This window comes from Hemiscyllium ocellatum, unplaced genomic scaffold (genome assembly GCF_020745735.1).
Source record: "Hemiscyllium ocellatum isolate sHemOce1 unplaced genomic scaffold, sHemOce1.pat.X.cur. scaffold_3684_pat_ctg1, whole genome shotgun sequence".
Classification (NCBI taxonomy): domain Eukaryota; kingdom Metazoa; phylum Chordata; class Chondrichthyes; order Orectolobiformes; family Hemiscylliidae; genus Hemiscyllium; species Hemiscyllium ocellatum.
In genome coordinates, this window is record NW_026868565.1 from 6,943 (window position 1) to 27,835 (window position 20,893).

Genomic DNA, 20,893 nt, shown 5'->3' on the forward strand with positions numbered 1-20,893 from the left:
GGACATGGAGGTCCTGGGCCTCCTTCACCGCCGCTCCCTCACCACCAGACGCCTGGAGGAAGAACGCCTCATCTTCCGCCTCAGAACACTTCAACCCCAGGGCATCAATGTGGACTTCAACAGTTTCCTCATTTCCCCTTCCCCCACCTCACCCTAGTTCAAACTTCCAGCTCAGCACTGTCCCCATGACTTGTCCGGCCTTGCCCTACCTGCCTGTCTTCTTTCCCACCTATCCACTCCACCCTCTCCTCCCTGACCTGTCACCTTCATCCTCTCCCCCACTCACCCATTGGACTCTATGCTACTTTCTCCCCACCCTCCTCTCGCTTATCTCTCCACGCTTCAGGCTCACTGCCTTTATTCCTGATGAAGGGCTTTTTCTCTGCCCTTTGGATGCTGCATGAACTGCTGTGCTCTTCCAGCACCACTGACCCAGAATCTGGGTTCCAGCATCTGCAGTCATTGTTGTTACCTCCCATCACATGACCCAACATCTCAGCACAAGCAGGACACACTGCGCATGCTCCAGCCAACAGTGACCCCGGGTGATTGATGTCAGCACCGGACCAATGAAAGGACGGTGGGCGGAGCTGGAGGACCTTGCGGGAGGTTGATCCTCCAACCAATCACAGTGAATGAAGGGCGGAGCTAAAGTAAACCATGTGATCACCCTCGCGCCCGACGCAGAGTCGCTGTAATAAATGCTCGGGAAGTTATAGAGAGAAAGGAGACGGTAAGGAAAGAAATAAACAGGGAAATGTGAGAGAAGCTGTGATGTCATGAGCGGAGAGGTTTTACAAACAAATTGTGCATGTCGGAAAACACAAATTTGAACGTCCCAGTCCCGTGTTTGCAGTAAATGGGGAATTGCCTCAGCGGCTGCAGGCCTGAGTGAGCGCCGCCATCTTTATTCGGGACAACGATTCACTGGACACGTGCGGAGCCGCCATCTTTGTAGGGGGCAAGGTGCAGCCAGGCGCATGTGCAGCCTCTCTCTGGTACAGAGTCATTGTGATGACAGCAGCCAATCCTGCTCTGATTCACCTCTGGGCTCCCTCAGGACCACTTTGTCAATGTCTAGCTTCCTCAGTCTCCAACCATGGGGGTATTTTTGGTCTGTTTTATACTGTATTATTACTTTTATAGACCCTTTGTAAATGAGTTTTTCACTGCAGCCCAGCCCCTGACCATGTGCTGCTCTATTATCAGATTATTTTGTCTTGAATATTTTTGAGTCAAGAATTCTTTTTTCCAATAAGCAAGTGTATTTTCCTTCAGTTTCTGACTATCAAATTCTGAACCATTTTCATTCCCTGTCATGCATTTTGCACCCCTTGAACTGTGTTTCTCTTTCCACAGATCCCAGTGATTAATGCCAAAGCCCTGTTGCCTGGGGAGAGGGTGATGTTTGACTTTCTTGTACAGCTGCAGTTTGTGTGGTGAAGGTGCTCCCACAATGTGGTTGGGTAAGAGACATTACAGATTATTCATTACAGCAACAGTGATGATTTGAAGATAATGTCCAAATCAAGAACAGTTTGTAATTTTATTATCATGCTTATAATTTCATATAAAATATCATTGAGAATTTTAGATATAAAGCCAGAGATGGAGATATTAGGTCAGGTGACCAAAAGCATTGCCAAAAAGCAGGTTTTGAGGGATGTCTTAAAGGTGGAACGCAGACCTGTGATGTTTTGTCTGCAAATTCCAGACCATGTTGCTTGAGCAACTGTAGAATCAGCTACACAGTTGAAGTAATGAATTAACAAATCATTGGGAGTCTCGAAGTAAATGGATTGACGAGGTCTCAAAGGATGTGTGGTGCATGGAGCTAGGGATGAGAACAGCCAGGAATCAAGTCAAGAATGAGAATTTTAAATTGTTGTTGCTTATAGGAGCCTTTTGACGGATGAACATATTTGGGGAGAAGTGAGCACGTGGGCGATAGAGCTTTCAATTTTTCTTGAGATTACAGAGAGGTTGAATTTGGGAGGCTGGCCAGGAGTGTGTTTGGATAATTTAAGTCTGGAGATAACACACGATGGATGAGAGTTTCAGTATATGAGCTGAGATGAGGGTGGAATCAGCTAGAAATAGTGGTGTTGGAGTGGGACTGGGCTGTCACTCTTACCTCACCTCTGGGATTCAGCTGGTTGTCAGGTTGTGAATCAGGTGGTAACACAATCGGGAGCTGAGTGGCCCTGGTGGAGCCTAAAATGAGTGTCACTCAGTTGGCTGTTGCTGAGCAGCTGCTGCTTGATAGCCCTGTTGATGAATACTTCCATCACTTTACTGCTGATCGAGGGAAATTGCCTGGGTTGGAGTTGACCTGTGTTTTTGTGTTGAACATCCCTGGGCAATGTTCCACATTGTCAGTCAATGCCAGTGCTGGATGGGTACGTGGCTTTGTGGGTGGCAAGTTCTGGAGCACAAGTTATCAGTATAATTGCCAGAATGTTAGCAGGACCCATAGCCTTTACACTACTTAACCATTTCTTGGTATTATTCGAACTAAATCAAACTGACTTAAAACTCACGTGTGTGATTTTGGAAACCACTGTTGAAGGCTGAGATGGATCATCCCACTTTGCAACTGGCTGAGAATTGCTGCAAATGCTGCATGGATGTGTGAGATCCCTCCGTTAGTTAGGGTGGGGATATCTGTTGTGCTTCCTGCAACAAGTTGATTAATTGTCCATTACCATTCACAAGTGGGTGTGGCAGAATTCTGATCTGATCCATTGGTTGTGGGATCGTTTAGCTCTGTTGCCTGATGCTGATGATGTTTAAAATGCAGATGGTCCTGTTTGGTAGCTTCAACAGGTTGGCACTGCATTTTTAGGTATGCCTGGTGCTGCTCATGGCATGCCCTCCTTTCCTGTCCATTGTGATGGGTGAGTGCGGGATGTACAAACCCATGAGGTTACAGATTGTGCTGGAGTACAGTTCTGCTGCTGTTGTTATCCCATAGTGCCTCAGAGAGATCCAGTTTGAGTTCCTACATCTGTCCCATTTAGCACGGTGATAGTACCACTCAGCTCAATGGAGGTTTTTCTCAACTTTAAGGTGAGGCTTTGTCTCCAAAAAGACTGTGGGATGGTCGCTCTTACCGATACTGTCATGGACTGATACATTTGCAGCTGGCAGATACATGCTGATAAGATCCAGTATGTTTTTCCCTCTTGCTGGTTCCGTTATTGCCTGCTGCAAACCCAGTTGAGCAGCTATGTCCTTGAGGAACCGACCAGCTCAGTCAGTAATCCTGCTGCTGAGCTACTCTTGGTAGAGGACATTGAAATCCTGTACCCAGAGTAGGCTTGTCACCATTTATTACCTCAGTGCTTCCTCCAAGTGTTGTTCAACATGGAGGAGCACTGAGTCATCAGCCGTGGGAGCACGGTACGTGGTAATCAGCAGGAGCCATGAGACTTCCTGGTGTCCAAAGTCAATGCTGAGTACTCCCAGGGCAAATGGTTCCTGTGTGTACACCACTATGCCATCACCTTTGCCTGGTCTGTCCTGCTGGTGGGACAGGACATATCCAGAGATTTCAGGAGAAAGTGAAGACTGCAGATGCTGGAGATCAGAGTCGAGAGTGTGGTGCTGGAAAAGCACAGCAGGTCGGGCTGATGAAGGGCTTAGGCTTGAATCGTCGATTATCCTGCTCCTCAGATGCTGCCTGACCTGTTGTGTTTTCCATCATCGCACTCTCGATATCTAGGGATGGTGACGTTGGTGTCTAGCCATTATCTGTAAGGGATGACTCTGTGAGTATGACTTTGTCAGGCTTTTCTTTCACTAGTCTGTGAGACAGCTCGCCACGTTTTGGCACAAAAAAAACCCGGATGTTAGTGAGCAGGATGTTGCAGAGTCAAGAGGGCTGATTCTGTGGTTGTATTTCCTAATGCCTTGTTAGATGCCAAGTGGTCCATCCAGTTTCATTCCTTTGTTGAGACTTTGCAGTGATTAATACAGTGAGTAGCTTATTGGGCGACTGTCAGGTTGGCAGGATTTTTTTCGCCATTGACAATGTTTCCATGGAGATCAGGAGATTCCTAATTCCAGTTATTTTTTTCTTGAATTCAGATTCCACCATTTGCCAATATGCGATTTGAACAAGGACTTCAGTTGTACATTTTAATATTCTGGATAAAAGTTAAATACATTAGGTTTGTTCACTCATTTTAAATATCACTAACCCTGGTTTTGTTTCTTTGTAAAACACTGTCCATCATCCTGTCTCCTTCATCCTTCTCTCCAACAACAAGAGCAAGGAGCACATGGAGTTTCTCTGTCACTAAGACTGAGACAATCCGATCAACTGCCTCTGCTGCTTCCCTCCCTCCCACTAGCCCAACGAGACAAACTACCTCACATTGTGTTCCTGATTTTTGTCCCAAACTTGCAATTTTCTCCAGTCTCTTGTCAAGCCTTATCAGAGCTCATCTTGATCTTTTACTAGTCTCGCTAAACCACAGACATTCCAATTCTGTTTCCTCCTCATCACAACCCCCTCGCCAATTCACAGATATTGTTCCTTGTTCTGTCTGTCTGTCTTTTCTGGTTATGTCCTTCTCATCCATTCTGCAAATAACTAACGTTTGACCTCACCATCATTTGTAAATCCTGCTCCATCTCCACTCTCCCTTTCCTTTCTGAATTCCTTGTATTTGGTGTCGCTGAAGGATCTATCCTTGCTCTCTCCTGTATCTCACCTACATACTGCCAGGAGGTGACATCGTCTAAAAGCACAGTGTGAGGATTCACATGTACACTGACGATGCCTAGCTCTCCCTCCCCATCATCCCTCTCCGTTGCTCCACTGTTACTCAGTTACCAAACTGCTTATCGCATTCCCACTACTCGATTAACTGCAATTTCCTACAATGAAATATTGTTACGGTTAAACCCATTACCTTCAGTTGCTATTACAAATTCCTTTCCCTTCCTGCTGAGCCCCTCCCTCTCGCTGGGTGCAGTCTGAGGCAGAACTAGACTAGACTCATCACAATATTGCTGTTATATCTGTAACCCCAAGGTGACTTTTTGATCAGACATCTACACAATCATAAACACCAGGAATTCCAATCTCTAAAATGTTGCTTGTCTCCACCTTACCCCCAACTCCATTATTAATGAAACCCCTTACCGTGTCGGCGTTGCCTTAAACTTGATGAATCTGAAACAGAGCCCTTGATTTCGTGACTGACTCAGAATCTGCTAGCTTTCAGTGTTTCCTGCACAATTTTCCCCGGTGCCTTTGTGGTGCAGCTTTCTACAGTTTCCACCATGTAAATAGCACTCTTTTCCTTATTATCCCCTCCAAAATTACCGACTTTGCATTTTTTCAACTTATACTCCATCTGACAACTTGTTGACCCCTTCTCCTGTGCATCTCTCACTCTTCACAATCCTCTTAGAACTTTACAGTTACGCCTTTTCTAGGAGATCCCCCCCCCCCCCCTTCTAAACATTTACTGGGAGCACTGGGCAATGTGAAGCATGCAGAGTTGCTCTGTTTTTAGAGATACTCTATGGGAGGAGCTTGCTGCCCATTGGGCAAGTTGCCTCCATTCTGACCATCGAGCTGCATGAGTCTTTCACATCCCATGTCTTATTGATGAGGCACAGCGGTAGCACGGAAGGAAAAAATGAGAAGCCAATCCTGCTCTCCACATCTCACTGACTCCGGGAACATTCTGTCCCGTGTGTCAAAGATCTGCCCTGTTCAGTCACATGAAGTCCCAAGGTGGAAACTCCTAGAAACCCACATAGATTTCCATCTGAACTGACTGCTGACCTCCACAAGGAGTAATGTGTCCAGTCATCCTGGGCCAGGAGGAGGGGATGGTGTGAGATTCTAACCTGAACTGACAGTGACGGATTTTATAAACGTGTATTACAGGATACTACAGGTGGACATTCAGATGGTAATCTCAGTCATTGTAACACCAAACTTTGATTGAATTAGTCAGTTCATCAGGACCTGGATATTCGCATTGTGTGTGAGTATTGTATTCCATCTGAATCCCATTTGCTGCATAAAAGTTCTCCTTTGAATCTTCCAAAACCTTTAATGTGTGTCCTGTAAGCCTTGTAGAATGAGCTGATGGGCGTAAGGTTGATTATTATAACGTGTAACTTTCTAAACCCTCTGTCACAACTTCCCTCAATTGCCTTTGCTACAAGGAGAACAACCTCAGTTTCCCCAAACCCCTGATTCCCCAATGTCTGTTTGCTCTCTATAAGGTACACATCAGGATTGTGTTGGAACATTCTCCACTTGCCTGCATCAGTGCAGCCCCCAACAATATTAAAGGAAGTGAACATCCTCCAGGACAAAGCACTGTGCCTGAGTGGTGTCCCATCCCCCACCTTCAGCATTCCCTCTCCCCACCCCAGAGACACAGTGGCATCACTGTGTAAAAGGTAAAGGCAGCATTGTCCTCCCAGACCATAGGGCTGCTCTCTCATTAGGGAGGAAACTGGAGCCCCTGGAAGAAACCCATGCAGACACTGGGAGAATGTGCAACTCCCACAGAGACAGTTGTCCAAAGCTGGAAACGAACCTGGGGCCTGGCAGCAGGGCTAATCACTGAGCCATTATGCCACCCTAAAATTGTAATTTGATTCACAACTACCACTTCCTCTGATAGTTCATTCCACACACAAACCATTGTCTGAACAAAAATAAACAAAAAATTCCCGAACACGTTTTTAAAGCCATTCTGCTGTCACCTTAAAAGCTATGTCCCCAGTCTTGAAACGCGTCCCTTCCTGGAAAGGACACCTGCTGTTCACATTACTGATACCACCCCTCCATGATTTGAGTCTAATAAGGTCGCTCCTCAGCCTCCTGCGCGCCAGTGAAAGAAGTCGCAGCCTATCCAGCCTCTGCTTAGAATTCAAGCTATCCATTCCCATCAACATCCTGGGAAATCACTTCTGAATCCACTCCAAATACATAATGTCCTCCCGATATCAGCATGACCAGAACTGGACACAGAATTCCAGAAAAGGCCTCCCAACATCCAAAATAACGTCCCAACTTCTGTACTCAGCGGTCTGAGCAATGAAGGCAAGTGTGCTAAGCACCTTCTTAACCACCCTGTCTCCATGTGACACAGACGTGAAAGATCCGAACCCCTTGGCCTCTTTGTTCCATATCACTACTCGAGGCCCTGTTTTAATTAGTGTAAGTCTGCCCTCGTTTGTTTTATCAAGATGTAATGTTTTGCATTTATTCCAATCCAAAAAAAAACCTGAGCATTAAAGACAGTAGGAGTATACTTAAGAGGGAAATCAGGAGGGCAAAAAGGGGACATGAGATAGCTTTGTCAAATAGAGTTATGAATAATCCCAAGGGTGTTTATAAATACATTAAGAACGAAAGTGTAACTCGAGAGAGAGAAAAGGGCTCCTCAAGGATCAGCAAGGTAGCCTATGCGTGGAGCCGCAGGAGATGGGAGAGATACTAACTGAATATTTTGCATCAGTGTTTACTGTGGAGAAGGACATGGGCAATATAGAATGTGGGGAAATAGATGTCGAGATGTTGAATATGTCCATCTTACAAAGGAGGACATGCTGGGTGTCTTGTAACCTGTAAAGCTTGGTTAATCCCCAGCACCTGATCAGGTGTACCCGAGAACTCAGGGAAGCTGGGGATGTGATTGCTGGGCCTCTTGCTAAGATATTTGTATCATCAATTATCATAGGTGAGATGCCGAAAGACTAGAGGTTGGTTAATGTGGTGCCGCTATTTAAGAAAGGTGGTAAGGACAAGCCAGGGAACTATCGACCCGTGAGCCTGATATTGATGCTGGGCAAGTTGTTGGAGGGAATCCTGAGGAACAAGATGTGCATGTATTCTGAAAAGCAAGGACTGATTAGTGATAGTCAGCATGACTATGTGCGTGGGAAATCCTATCTCTCAAACTTGATTGAGTTATTTGAAGATGTATCAAACAGGATTGATGAGGGGAGAGAGGTGGGCATGATCAATGGAATTCAGTAAGGCTGCTCGACAAGCTTCCCCATGGAAGACTGGTTAGCAAGGTTAGATCTCATGGAATATAGGGTGAACTCACCGTTTGGATATAGAACTGGCTCAAATGTAGAAGGCAGGATGGTGGTGGAGGGTTGTTTTTCAGATTGGAGGCATGTGACCAGTGGAGTGCAGCAAGGATCAGTGCTGGGTCCACTACTTTTCGTCATTTATATATATATGGTTTAGATATGAGCATAGGAGATACAGTTGATAAGTTTGCAGATGACACCAAAATTGGAAGTATAGTGGACAGCGAAGAGGGTACCTCAAATTACAACAGGATGTTGTTCAGATGGTTGAGAAGTGGCATATGGAGTTTAATTCAGATAAATGTGACGTGCTGCATTTTGGAAAAGCAAATCTTAACAGGACTAATACACTTAGTGCCAAATTCCTAAATAGTGTTGACAAACAAAATATCTTGCAGTGCAGGTTCATATTTCCTTGAACGGAGAGTTGCAGGTAGATAGGATATTGAAGAAAGTGTTTGGAATACATTCCTTTATTGATCAGAGCATTGAGTATAGAAGTTGGAAGGTCATGTACAGGACATTGGTTAGGCCTCTTTTGGAATATTGTGTGCAATTCTGTTCTCCGTGAATCGGAAGGATGTTGTGAAACTTGAAGAGGTTCAACAAAGATTTACAAGGGTATTGTCAGGGTTTGAGCTGCAGGAAGAGAGCAAAAAGGCTGGGGCTTTCTTTCCTTGGAGCATCAGAGAGTGAGGGGTGACCTCCATAGAGGTTTATAAACTCATTGGTAGCACGGATACGGTAAACAGACCAGGTCTTTTCACTGAGTAGGAGAGTCCAGAAATAGAGAGCATAGGTTGAGGGTGAGAGGGGAAAGATATAATTGTCAGCCTCCACCACTTCTTCTGGCAGCTTATTCCATACAGCACCTTTCGGTCTCTTCAAAGACAAATCTTAGTCTGTTTTATTTTAGTAAAGCTACAACATTCAGTAGGGCGACGATTTATTTCTTTAAATACACATCTTATGATACTTTGATTAAGTTTTTTTTAATATAAAATACTGGTACTAATTTATTCTAGAGTCGTGTTTTGTAAAGCTGTAAGACTGTGTGCCTTTTTCTGGGTCTGTGGACTGTTAAGGTGCAGAGATGGCCATTTGTACAGTGATGTGCTCTTCCTGTTGGATGTAGGAGATTAAGGAAAGTTTCAATGATCCTGATTGTCTGCAGGAAGTGAGGATGCAAATCCTGTAGGATTTCATGGATCAGATGGAGCGATGGTTAAAGGTAATGAAGAATTTACAGGAGCCGGGGGTGGGGGGAGGTGAGATAGGTGGCGGTTTCAGAAAGGTAGGAAAACTGCCGATCCAGTCAGGGAGATTGGTTTCCTCTCGGAAAGGTAGGAGTGGAGGGCAAGTAGTGCAGGAGTCTCCTGTGGTTATTTCCATCTCAAACCAGTATACTGTTCTGGAAAGCATCGGGGGTCACACTCTCAGGGGAATATCGCACTGATAGCCAAGTTACTAGTGTAATGAATCTAGTGTAATGTGAGGTATAACAGGTTCCACGCGATCGATGGTGATAGGGGGCTCTCTAGTCTGCAGCACAGACTGCAGTTTCTGTAGCTGATAGTGAGACATCAGAATGGGGTGGTGCCTCCCTACTGCCTGGGTGAAGGATGGTTCCGACGGTGCAGAATATTCTGAAAGGGGAGAATGATCAGTGGGAGGTCGCTGTACATTGGTACCAATGACATAAGAGAAAAGGATGAAGTCCTGATGAGAGAATATAGCAAATTAGCCTGGAGAATAATAAGCAGATTGTGGTGGGTAGTAATATCTGGATTACTCCCGGTGCCACATGCTAGCGAGAGCAGGAATAGCAGGGTAGAGCAGATGAATGCGTGGCCAAGGATCTGATACAGGGGAGAAAGATTCACATTTTTGGATCATTGGAATCTCTGCTGGGGGAGAGGTGACGTGCATAAGACGGATGGATTACACCTGAATTGGAAGGTGTCTGATATCCAAGCAGGGAGATTTGCTAGTGCTGCTTGGGAGGCATTAAACCAGTGAGGGCATGGGGGTAAACCTAAAGAGATAGTGAGAAAGGAGGGAAGTCTGAGGCTGGTACAGTTGAGAAGTTAGACAGGCAAGGGCAAGGCACAGAATGAGGTCGGACTGACAAGGTACAATAGACAATAGGTGCAGGAATAGGCCATTCTGCCCTTTGAGCCAGCACCACCATTCATTATGATCATGGCTGACCATCCACAATCAGTATCCTGTTCCTGTCTTATCTCCGTAACACTTGATTCCATTATCTTTAACAGCTCTATCCATCTCTTTCTTGAAACTATCCAGAGACGTGGCCTCCACTGCCTTCTGGGGCAGTGCATTCCATGTGTCCACTACTCTCTGGGTGAAGACGTTTCTCCTCAACTCTCTTCTAAATGGCCTCTCCCTTATTTTTAACCTGCATCCTCTGGTTCTGGACTCACCCATCCATGGAAACATGCTTCCTGCCTCCAGAGTGTCCAACCTTTTAATAATCTTGTAGGTCTCAATCAGATCCCCTCTCATTCTTCTAAACTCCAGTGTATACAAGCTCAGTCGCTCCAATCTTTCAACATATGATCATTCCGGGAATTGTCCTCGTGAACCTACCCAATACTCCCTCAATAGCCACAATGCTCTTCCTCAAATGTGGAGACCAAAACTGCCCACAATACTCCAGGTGCGGTCTTACCAGGGCCCTGTACAGCTGCAGAAGGACCTCTTTGCTCCTATACTCAATTCCTCTTGTTATGAGGGCCAGCATGCAGTGAGCTTTCTTCACTACCTGCTGTACCTGCATGTTTGCTTTCATTGACTGATGTACAACACACCGAGATCTCGTTGTACTTCCCTTTACAAAACATGACTCCTTTTAGATAGTAATCTGCCTTCCTGTTCTTGCCTCCAAAGTGGATAACCACACATTTATTCACCTTAAACTGCATCTGCTATGCATCCGTCCACTCACCTAGCCTGACCAAGTTAACCTGTATTCTCATAACATTGTCCTCACATTTCACCCTGCCACCCAGATTTGTGTCATCAGCAAATTTGCTAATATTACTTTTAATGTGTTCATCTATTTTATCAATGTATATTGCGGTCCCAGGACCGAGGACACAGCTGCGGTCCCAGCACCGAACCTTGTGGTACCCCACTAGTCACTGCCTGCCATTCCGAAAGGAAGCGTTTATCACTACACTTTGCTTCCTGTCAGCCAGCCAATTTTCAATCCAAGTCAGTATATTCCCCTTTGTAAATCCATGCTGACTCTGAGGAATCCTATTACTGCTATCCAAATGAGCCATAATTTCATCTTTTGTAATTGACTCAGCGTCTTTCTCACCACTGACATCAGGCTAACCGGTCTATAATTCCTTGTTTTCTCTCTCCCACCTTTCTGGAAAAGTGGGACAACATTAGCCACCCTCCAATCTGACTCTATATCTCCTGATTCTGTATCTCCCCCTTCGCAAGGGACTGAACGTCATTCCTCACCAATAGGGCCATCCCACCCCCTCTGCCCATCAGTCTGTCCTTTTGATAGCACTGCACTGCCTTTATTTCAATGCAAGAGGTTTTACAGGGAAAGCAGATGAGCTTCAGATATGGTTTTGAACATGGGACTGGGATATAGTATGCATTACAGAAACGTGGCTTAGGTTGGAAAGGACAGGTAGCTTAATGTTCCAGGGAATAGATGTAAGAGGAAGGATAGAAAGGGGGATAAGAGAGAAGATGGGATGGTGTTTTTGATTTGGGATAACATTATTGTTGTGCTTAGCGAGGATATTCATGGGGGTTCGCCCGTTGAAATTACTTGGGTGGAACTGGGAAATAAGAACAGGATGATACCTCATTGAGGTTGTTTGTGTAGGTTTCGTACAGGTGCTTTGGTTTCCTCCCACAGACCAAAGATGTGCAGGTTTGGTGGATAATCCAGGCTGAATTGCCTATAATGTTCAGGGATGTGCACGCTATGTGGATTGGCCTTGGGAAATGCAGCGTTACAATGGTAGGATAGGAGGCTGTGAGGGTCAGTGTGGATGTGATGGGCCGAATGGCCTGCTTCCACACTTGGGATTCTCTGACAATAATTCTACTAGTTTTAAAATAGTTGCAGAAAATAATAGACCAGATCTAAAAGCTGGTGTTCAAAATTGGACAAAGGTGAATTTTGACGGTACAAGGCGAGAACTTTCAATATTTCTTTGCAACCCCAGGCAAAGGGACGGCTGGAAAGTGGGAACATAAGAACAGAAGGAATAGGAGCAGGGGTAGGCCATCTGGCCCGTCAAGCCTGCTCTGCTATTCAATAAGATCAGGGCTGATCTTTTCATGGCCTCAGCTCCACATTCCTGCTGTCTCACCATAACCCTTAATTCCTTTCCTGTTTGCAAATCTACATTTTGCCTTAAAGACATTCAAGTTGATAACGTCAACTGCTACACTCAGCAGGGAATTCCACAGATTCATAACCCTTTAGCTGAAGAAGTTCCTCCTCAACTCTGTCCTAAATCAGATACCCCCTTACTTTGACGCTATGCTCTCTAGGTTGACCCACCCCCAGTGGAAATAACCTCCCTGCTTCTATCTTATCTATTCACTTCTTAATTTTATTTTTTCCAATACAACTTCCCATTCTTCTAAATTCCAACAAGTATAGTCCCAGTCTATTCAATCTCTCCACATACACCATCCCTCTCAACTCCCAATTCAAACTAGTGACCCTCCTCTGCACCCCCTCCAGTGTCAGGAGACCAAACCTGTATTCCAGTACTCCAGGTGTGGCCTCACCAGCACCCTGTACAGCTGCAGCATAACTATCCCTCTAGCAAGGAAGGACAATGCACCCTTCACCATCTCTTCTAGTCCCCTGGGATGCATTCCATCACAGCCAGGAGACCCATGTACTTTTGGGCTGTTATCTTTCCCAACACTACCTCTTTACTGAGAATGACTGTTTCTATGTCCTCATCTGCGATTGCCTCCATAGGCCTGTGAAAATGAGACAACAAGAGAACATAGACAGTATGTTCCTGTTAAGGCCAAGTCTGGTAGGTGTAGAGAATGCTGTGTGTCTAGGGAAATTGAGGGACTGGTCAAAAAGATGGAGGGATATGGCAGGTACAGACAGCTGGGTTTTAATGAATCCCTCAGAGTATAGGGGCAATAGGAGTACACTCGAGGGAAAACAGGAGGGCAAAAAGGCTACAAGAGATAGCTTTGGGGGGGAAAGAGGTTTAAGGACAATCCAAAGAGATTCTACCAAACACTAAGGACAAAAGAGTAACCAGGCAGAGAATAGGGACCCTCAAAGATCAACAAGGCTGTCTGTGGAACCACAGAAGGTGGGAGAGATACTACCCAAGGATTTCATGTCAGCTTTTACTGAAAGAGGATATGGAAGCTAGAGAGTTTGGAGAAATAAATAGTGATATCTTGACAACTGTCCATATTACAGAGGAGGTTGTACGGGATGTCTTATACAGAAAGCTGAGTAAATCTGTGGGACCTGATCAGGTGTATCCCAAATCTTTGTGGGAAGTTAGGGAAGTGATTTTCGGGTCCCTCGCTGAGATATTTCTATCACCGATAGCCACAGGTGAGGCGCTGCAAGACAGGCACCATTATTTGAGAAAGGTGATGAGGAAAGGCCAGGGAACAGTACACCGGTGAGCCTGAGGGTAGTGGCAGACAAGGTGTTGGAAGGAATTCTGAAGGACAGGTTTATATGTAATTGGAAATGTAAGAAGTGATTAGGAATAGTCAGCATGGCTTTGTACATACATCACTAACTTGGACTTCAGAAAGACATTCAAAAAGGTCCACATAACAGACTGGTTAGCAAGTTAGACACCATGGGATGCAGAGAGAACCAGCTATTATATACAAATTGGCGGGAAGGTTGGGGACGGAGGATAGTGCTTTTCGGACTGGAGGCCTGTGATGAGCAATATGGTGTAAGGATCGGTGCAGGGTTCACTGCTTTTCATCATTTATATCAATGATTTCTGTGAATATATGAGGTATAGTTAGTAGGTTTACAGTAGACATCAAAATTTGAGGTGTACTGGACAGCGAAGAAGGTTAACTCAGAGTACAATGGGACTTCAATCAAATGGGCTGAGGATTGTCAGATCGAGTTTATTTCAGATAAATGTGAGATCCTCCATTTTGGAAAAGCAAATGAGGGCAGGAATTATACATTTAATGGGAAGGTCCTGGGGAGTGTTGCTGAACAAAGAGACCTTGGAGTGCAGATTCATAGTTCCTTGAAAGTGGAATCATAGGCAGGGTAGTGAAGAAGGTGTTTAGTGTACTTGCCTTTACTGGTCAGTACATTTGAGTAGTGAAGTTGGGACGTCATTTTGCAGCGGCACAGCACATTGATTCATCCACTTCTGGAATTCTGCTTTCAGTCCTGGTCTCCCTGCTATCGGAATGATATTGTGAAACTTGCAAGGGTTCGGAAAAGATGTGCAAAGATGTTGCCAGGTTTGAGGGTTTGAGCTATATAGGTAGAGGGTGAATAGGCTGGGGCTGTTTCCCCGGAGCATCGGATACAGTTGTGAGGGGCAAGGATAGGGTGAAATCCCAGGGTCTTATTCCCAGGATATGTGAGTCCAAAGCTTAGAGCACAGGCTTCAGGTGTGAGGGAAAAGATTGAAAAGAGATTTAAGGGGCAATGTTTCCAGCTGAACACGGTACGTGTGTGGAAGGAGCTGCCAGAGAAAGTGTGGAGGCTGGTACAATTACCCAATTATGCCTTTGAGATGTTGTATGTGATTAGCAAAAGTTTAGAAGGATATACGCCAAGTGCTGGTGGATGGGATGAGATTAATTTAGGATATCTGGTCAGCATGGACAAGTTTTGGATCGAAGGGTCTGTTTCTCTGCTGTACATCTTTATGGCACTACTAAAATTAAGATGGGTTTCTATTTTATGGAGAGTTAGCAGAAGATCAACTAATTCTTCTTGGAGCTGAGAAGGTTAGGCAGGAATTTCGACCAGGAGCAGATTTCTTTGCAGGATATTTAATTTACAGAGAGACAGAGGGAGAAATTATTAACGTCACAATTTTGAGTAACTACCTTCAGGTAAATGGCTAATAAAATAGGTTAAAAATGTGAAGATTATTGTACTCACTAAGTTCTGAGCATCTGGAACAGTTTGTCCGCCAGCTGGATGCAGATCCAGTAGTTATTGAGAAAACGAATTTAGAATGTAACTTTTTTAAGGAAGGATTTGGAGGTCTACAGACAAATGGGAGGTGAGTTGGGATAGACTGGCACCATGTCCAGAGCGGCCAGTACAGCTGAATAGCCCCAAACCCTTGTCCTCTGTGTTACTGCCTCATTCACTGTGAATGATGAAGCTTATCCCAGGGCAGAGTCATAGAGACATACAGCATGGAATTAGACCCTTTGGTCGAACTGGTCCATGCCGACCAGATATCCCAACATTTGGCACATATCCCTCTACACCCTTCCTATTCACATACCCATCCAGATGCCAAATGGTGTAACTGTACCAGCCTCCACCACTTTCCTGAACAGAAGATTCCATACAGGCACCCATCTCAGTGTGAAAAAAAGTTGCCTCTTGGGTCACTTTTAAATATTTCCCCTCTCACCTTAAACCTACACCCTCTCGTTCTAGACTCCCCCACCCCAGGGAAAAGACCTTGTCTATTTTTCCCATCCATACTCCTCATGATTTTATAAAGTTCTATGAGGTCACCCCTCAGCATCCGATGCTCTTGGGAGGAGCCCACTCATGTCACAATGGGGCCCGGGTGATTGACAGCAGCTTCAGACCAATAGGAGAATTGGCGTGATCCTCCAGCCAATGGGAGTGAATTGGGGTGGGTCCAGCAGGCCAACACATGGCCATGAGCTGTGCAGGCACAGTGTCACGGTGAGGGGGGGGGGGGACCTAGTGAGTGTGAAGGGAGTGGGAGAGACTGCAAAGTCTGGTGAAGAAATGGAGCTATTGTGGACTGGGAGGGTTTATAAACGCACAGTTTTAGGCTGCTAGACCTGAATTAGAAATTCCTGGTAAATTAGAACCAAAAGAACTGCGGATGCTGTAAATCTCGCACAACAACCAGAAGGTACTGGTAAAACTCAGCAGGTCTGGCAGCATCTGTGAAGAGAAATCAGAGTTAACATTTTGGATCCGCTGACCCTTCCTCAGAACTGATGTTACTGAAAATTAATGTCGGTTTATATGCAGAAGGTAGGGGTTAAGGAGTAAATGATAGGTGGTGATATAGTCCAAGAGCAGTTGGACAAAGGAGTGGATAACGATCTGGCTGGGGGAGGGTGAATAGCTGTTTCTGGGGACTGTTCGTGGCTAACTATAGCTAATGTGTAATGGCAGGCTATGTGATAACAAGGCCTTGTGTGTGGGTTAAGAGGCTAGGGCGCTAGGTCATTGGAGAGTTCAGGACGTGAAATTATTGAATTTGATACTGGGGATGGAGGTGTGCAGGGTCCCCAAGTAGAAGATGAGGTGTTGTTCTTCCAGCTTGTGTTAACGTGTGGCACTGGAAAAGCACAGCAGATCAGGCAGCATCTCAGGAACAGGAGAATCAACGTTTTCGGCATATTCCTTTTATCAGGAATGCCGGGATTGGGTGGGGTGGGAGGGAGTAAGAGGGCTGAGAGATAAATAAGAAGTGTGGGTCCGGTTGGTGGGAAGGGAGCTAGGAAGGCAATAGGTAGATGTAGGTGGAGGGTAATGGAGAGAGGGTGGAGTGGATAATTGGAAAGGACGATGGACAGGTGGGACAGTTCAAGAGGGTGGTGTCGAGTTGGAGGGTTGGATCTGGGATAAGGCAGGGGAGGGGAGATGAGGAAACCTTGATTCTGTGGTTAAAGGGTCTCAATGTGGAAGATGAGGTTTTCTTTCTCCAGGCGTCGGGTGGCTGGGATTTGGTGGTGGAGGTGGCCCAGGACGTGAATGTCCTTGGCGGAGTGGGTGGGGAAGTTGAAGTGGTCGGCCACAGGATGGTGGAGTTGGTTGGTGCATGCATCCCAGAAATGTTCCCTGAAACATTCTGCAAGTTGGTGTTCTTTGTCAACTCCCCAGTAGAGAGGAGACCACATCGAAAGCAAAGGCCATAATAGGTGAGGTGTTTGGATGCGCAGGAAAATCTCTGCTGGATGTGGAAGGGCCCTTTTGAGGTGTGGGCACAGGTTTTACACCTCTTGCAGTGGCAAATGAAGGTGCTGGGAGGGGACGGTGGGTTGGTGGGGAGCATGGATCTGACTAGAAATTCACAGGGAATGGCTTTTGAATGTAATGGAAATGTTTGAAGTGAAAGATAGTTGCTACTCATTTAAATTCTCTTAATGGGAGTAACTAGCTGAAACTAGAGAGACGTTGTGACAGGAGACCTCAGACCCGTGGTATGCTCCTCTTGTACAATGTGGGAAATAAGGGACACTTCCAGTGTCCGTGACGGCTATGTGTGCAGGATGAGTGCCCATCTGCAGCTACTGGGAAACTGCTTTTCAGACCTGGAGCTGAGAGTGGACTCACTGTGGAGCAATACTGAGAATATTATGGGCAGCACGTTCAGTGAGTTAGTCACACTGCAGGTGAGGGTTACACAGGCAGAAAGGGAATGGGTGACCATCAGATCAACTAAAAGGCTCAGGAAGGGAGTGCAGGACTCCCCAGTAATCATTCCCCCTTCTCAGACAGATATTGTGCACTGCTTGGGATTCTATAATGGGGGGAACAGGTGGGGTGGACTCTCAGGGGAAATCAGCAACAGCCAGGTCCATGACACCACAGAGAGCTCTGCTGCACAGAACGGGAGGAAGGAGAATGGCAGAGCTATAGTGACAGGGGATCCAGTAGTCAGGGTCAGAGACAGGCGTGTCTGTGGCCACAGACATGAATCCAGGACAGTGGAATTGAACCCAGGTCCATTTATTGATGAGTGCACAGAACAATAAAGGTCAGTGTCCCAAATGCAACCTTCAGCACTTGGTCACCCTGAAGCTCTACTGTCCAGGGACTGTGCACTTGTGCTGAGCCCTTCAGAGGGCTTGAAGGAGATGGGGAGAAAACAGGAACAGGGTTGTGTTGTAGATCTACAAACTAACCGTCACCCTCCACTTTTGGTCTCCCCCCTCTGTCTCCCACCTCCCATCGTACCTCCTCCCCACCGCAGGGAAAAGACCTTGTGTATTTACCTTATCCATGCCCCTACTGATTTTATAAACCTCTATAAGGTCACCCATCAGCCTCTAACGTTCCAGGGAAAACGGTGTATTCAGCGTCTCCCTGTAGCTCAAATCCTCCAACCCTGGCAACATGCCTGTAATACTTTTCTGACCCCTTTCAAGGTTCACAAAATTGTTTTGATAGGAAGGAGACCAGAATTGCACACAATATTCTAAGCGTGACCTAACCAATGTCCTGTACAGCCGCAATATGACTTCCCAACTCCTATACTCCGTGCTCTGACCAATAAAGGAAAGCATACTAAACATCTTCACTAATCTATCTACCTGCGATTCTGCTTTCAAGGAGCTATGAACCTGCACTCCAAGGTCTCTTTGTTCAGCAGCACTCCCGAGGACCTTACCATTAAGTGTATACTCCCTGCTAATATTTGCTTTTCCAAAATGCAGCACCTCACATTTATCTAAATTAAAGTCCATCTGCCACTTCTCAGCACATTCAACCATCTGATCAAGATCCTGTTGTAATCTGAGGTAATCCTCTTCACTGTCCACTACACCTCCAATTTTGATGTCATCTTACTAACATTACTTCCTATATTCACATCCAAATCATTAATATAAATTATGAAAATTAGTGGATCCAGCACCGATCCTTTGTGACACCCCACTGGTCACAGGTCTCCAATCTGAAAATCAACCTTCCGCCACCACCCTCTGTATTCTATTTTTGAGCCAGTTTTGTATCCAAATGGCTAGTTCTCTCTGTATTCCATGAGATCTAATCTTGCTAACCGGTTTCCCATGGGGAACCTTGATGAATGTCTTACTGAAGACCATGTAGTTCATCTCCACCGCTTTGCACTGTCAATCCTCTTTGTTGTTACTTCAGAAGAATTGACTCAAATTCATGAGACGTGATTTCTCACACACAATGCCATTATTAATATCCACGACTTAATTCTGTACATTGGGGTCGGTGTCACCCAGTTATAGGTGTTAATATTCTGGATGAAGTTCATGTACACCAGCTTTGTGTTAGTGACTTTGTATTGTATCTTGTTAATATCACCAACACACGTGGGTTCCTTTGGAAAGGCAGTCCCTATATCCCTAACCCCCTCCCATCTGCTGTGCCTCCTCCATCCTCACCGTCGAAAGTAAGTGGGAGGAGCTCATGGAGTTTCCATGTGAGTGAGATTGAGAACATCTTCCCTTCTTTCCACTAGCCCACCAGGAAATGGTGGTCGTGTCCTTACCTCTGGGCCAGGAGGATCGGGTTCAGGGTTGAGTAACAGCATCTTTGAAAAGGCCCAAGCCCAAGCAACCAGGCCATACTGTCTCCCAGCTGTCCCTGCCTGAGCCTCCAAACAGAACCTTCCTGTAGTTTCTCTCCTGTTAGACTCTCCCATTGCTCAGTTTGTCCAGGATCCAGCTGCACTGCTCCTGTCCCTCACTGACCTGTCCATTCCCCGTGTCCCTCCACATTCATTCATTGTTTACAATCCCATTGTCCCAGTCCTCCAGCCCCGCCCCTTCACCCTATTGGGCAGCAGCTGCTGTCAATCACCAGGGCTCCTGTGTGATCTGGAGCATGCTCTGTAGGAAGGGAGACCAGTGCACAGGCACAGTGCTGGGCAATTGGTGGCGTATGTGCAGTATGGGTCAGTGCCAGGAAGGGAGGCTGTGGGTGTGTGGGATTAATCTGTCATTGGCAGCTCCCTCCCTTCCTCCCTCTGAGAACAGGACCCAGGGGAATGGCCCCTCCCCCGGTATCATGACAAGTGGTCAGCGTATCAGTGTGGGGAGCATTTTGCAGAAAGTTATCAGAACTCGGGAATGTTATGGAAATGAACAAAGATGGGCCTGCAATTAAAGTTCAAACTTGATTCATTTTAGTTCAACCAGATATGATTTTGGCCAGTGTGTGCAGGATGATTCTCATCAGAGGATGGGAGTGGGGAAAATAAATAAGAGGTTCCAGATTGTGGAAAAAAAATCAGTTCGTTCTGCCCAGAAGGGAACCCTGAGAGGTTTGGGGAGGATTCACTAACACCCATTCCCCTGAGAGGTTTGGGGAGGATTCACTAACACCCAGGAGGCTCCGAGTCAGACTCATTGATTTGACTTGATTAGATTAGATTTCCTACAGTGTGGAAACAGGCCTTTCGGCCCAACCAGCCCACACTGACCATCGGAAGAGTAACCCACCCAGACCCATTTCCCTCTGACTAATGCACCTAACACTGGGCAATTTAGCTTGGCCAATTCACCTGGCCTGTGCATCTTTGGATTGTGGGAGGAAACCGGAGCACCCGGAGGCAACCCACGCAGGCACGGGGAGAATTGAACCTGGGACCCTAGTGCTGTCATGCCACCCTTTTTTTTGGTTCTTTGTCTGCAGGCAGGAGCTAGGAAGCTGAATTCAAATAGAGAGAGAGTGAGTTAGAGCTGGGTGTGAAGGAAAGGAGTGAGGAGATTGGTTTGGATTTCAGCTCACAGAAGAGAGAAATTGTGAGACTGAGATTTAATGTTTTGGGGGAACAAAGAAACTACAATTTAATACTATAATTGTCTCATGAATTTCCATCCTGTGTTAACGGTGGTG

At 45.9% G+C, this 20,893-nt stretch overlaps 1 long non-coding RNA gene across 1 annotated transcript; it reads left to right on the plus strand.

Moving 5' to 3' along the window:
• Positions 1–676: 676 nt before the first annotated feature.
• Positions 677–5,982, plus strand: LOC132813431 (uncharacterized). The gene is made up of 4 exons (XR_009644072.1): positions 677–733; positions 1,360–1,466; positions 4,090–4,172; positions 5,909–5,982. It is a non-coding gene; the product is annotated as an uncharacterized LOC132813431 (long non-coding RNA).
• The last annotated feature ends 14,911 nt before the right edge of the window (positions 5,983–20,893 follow it).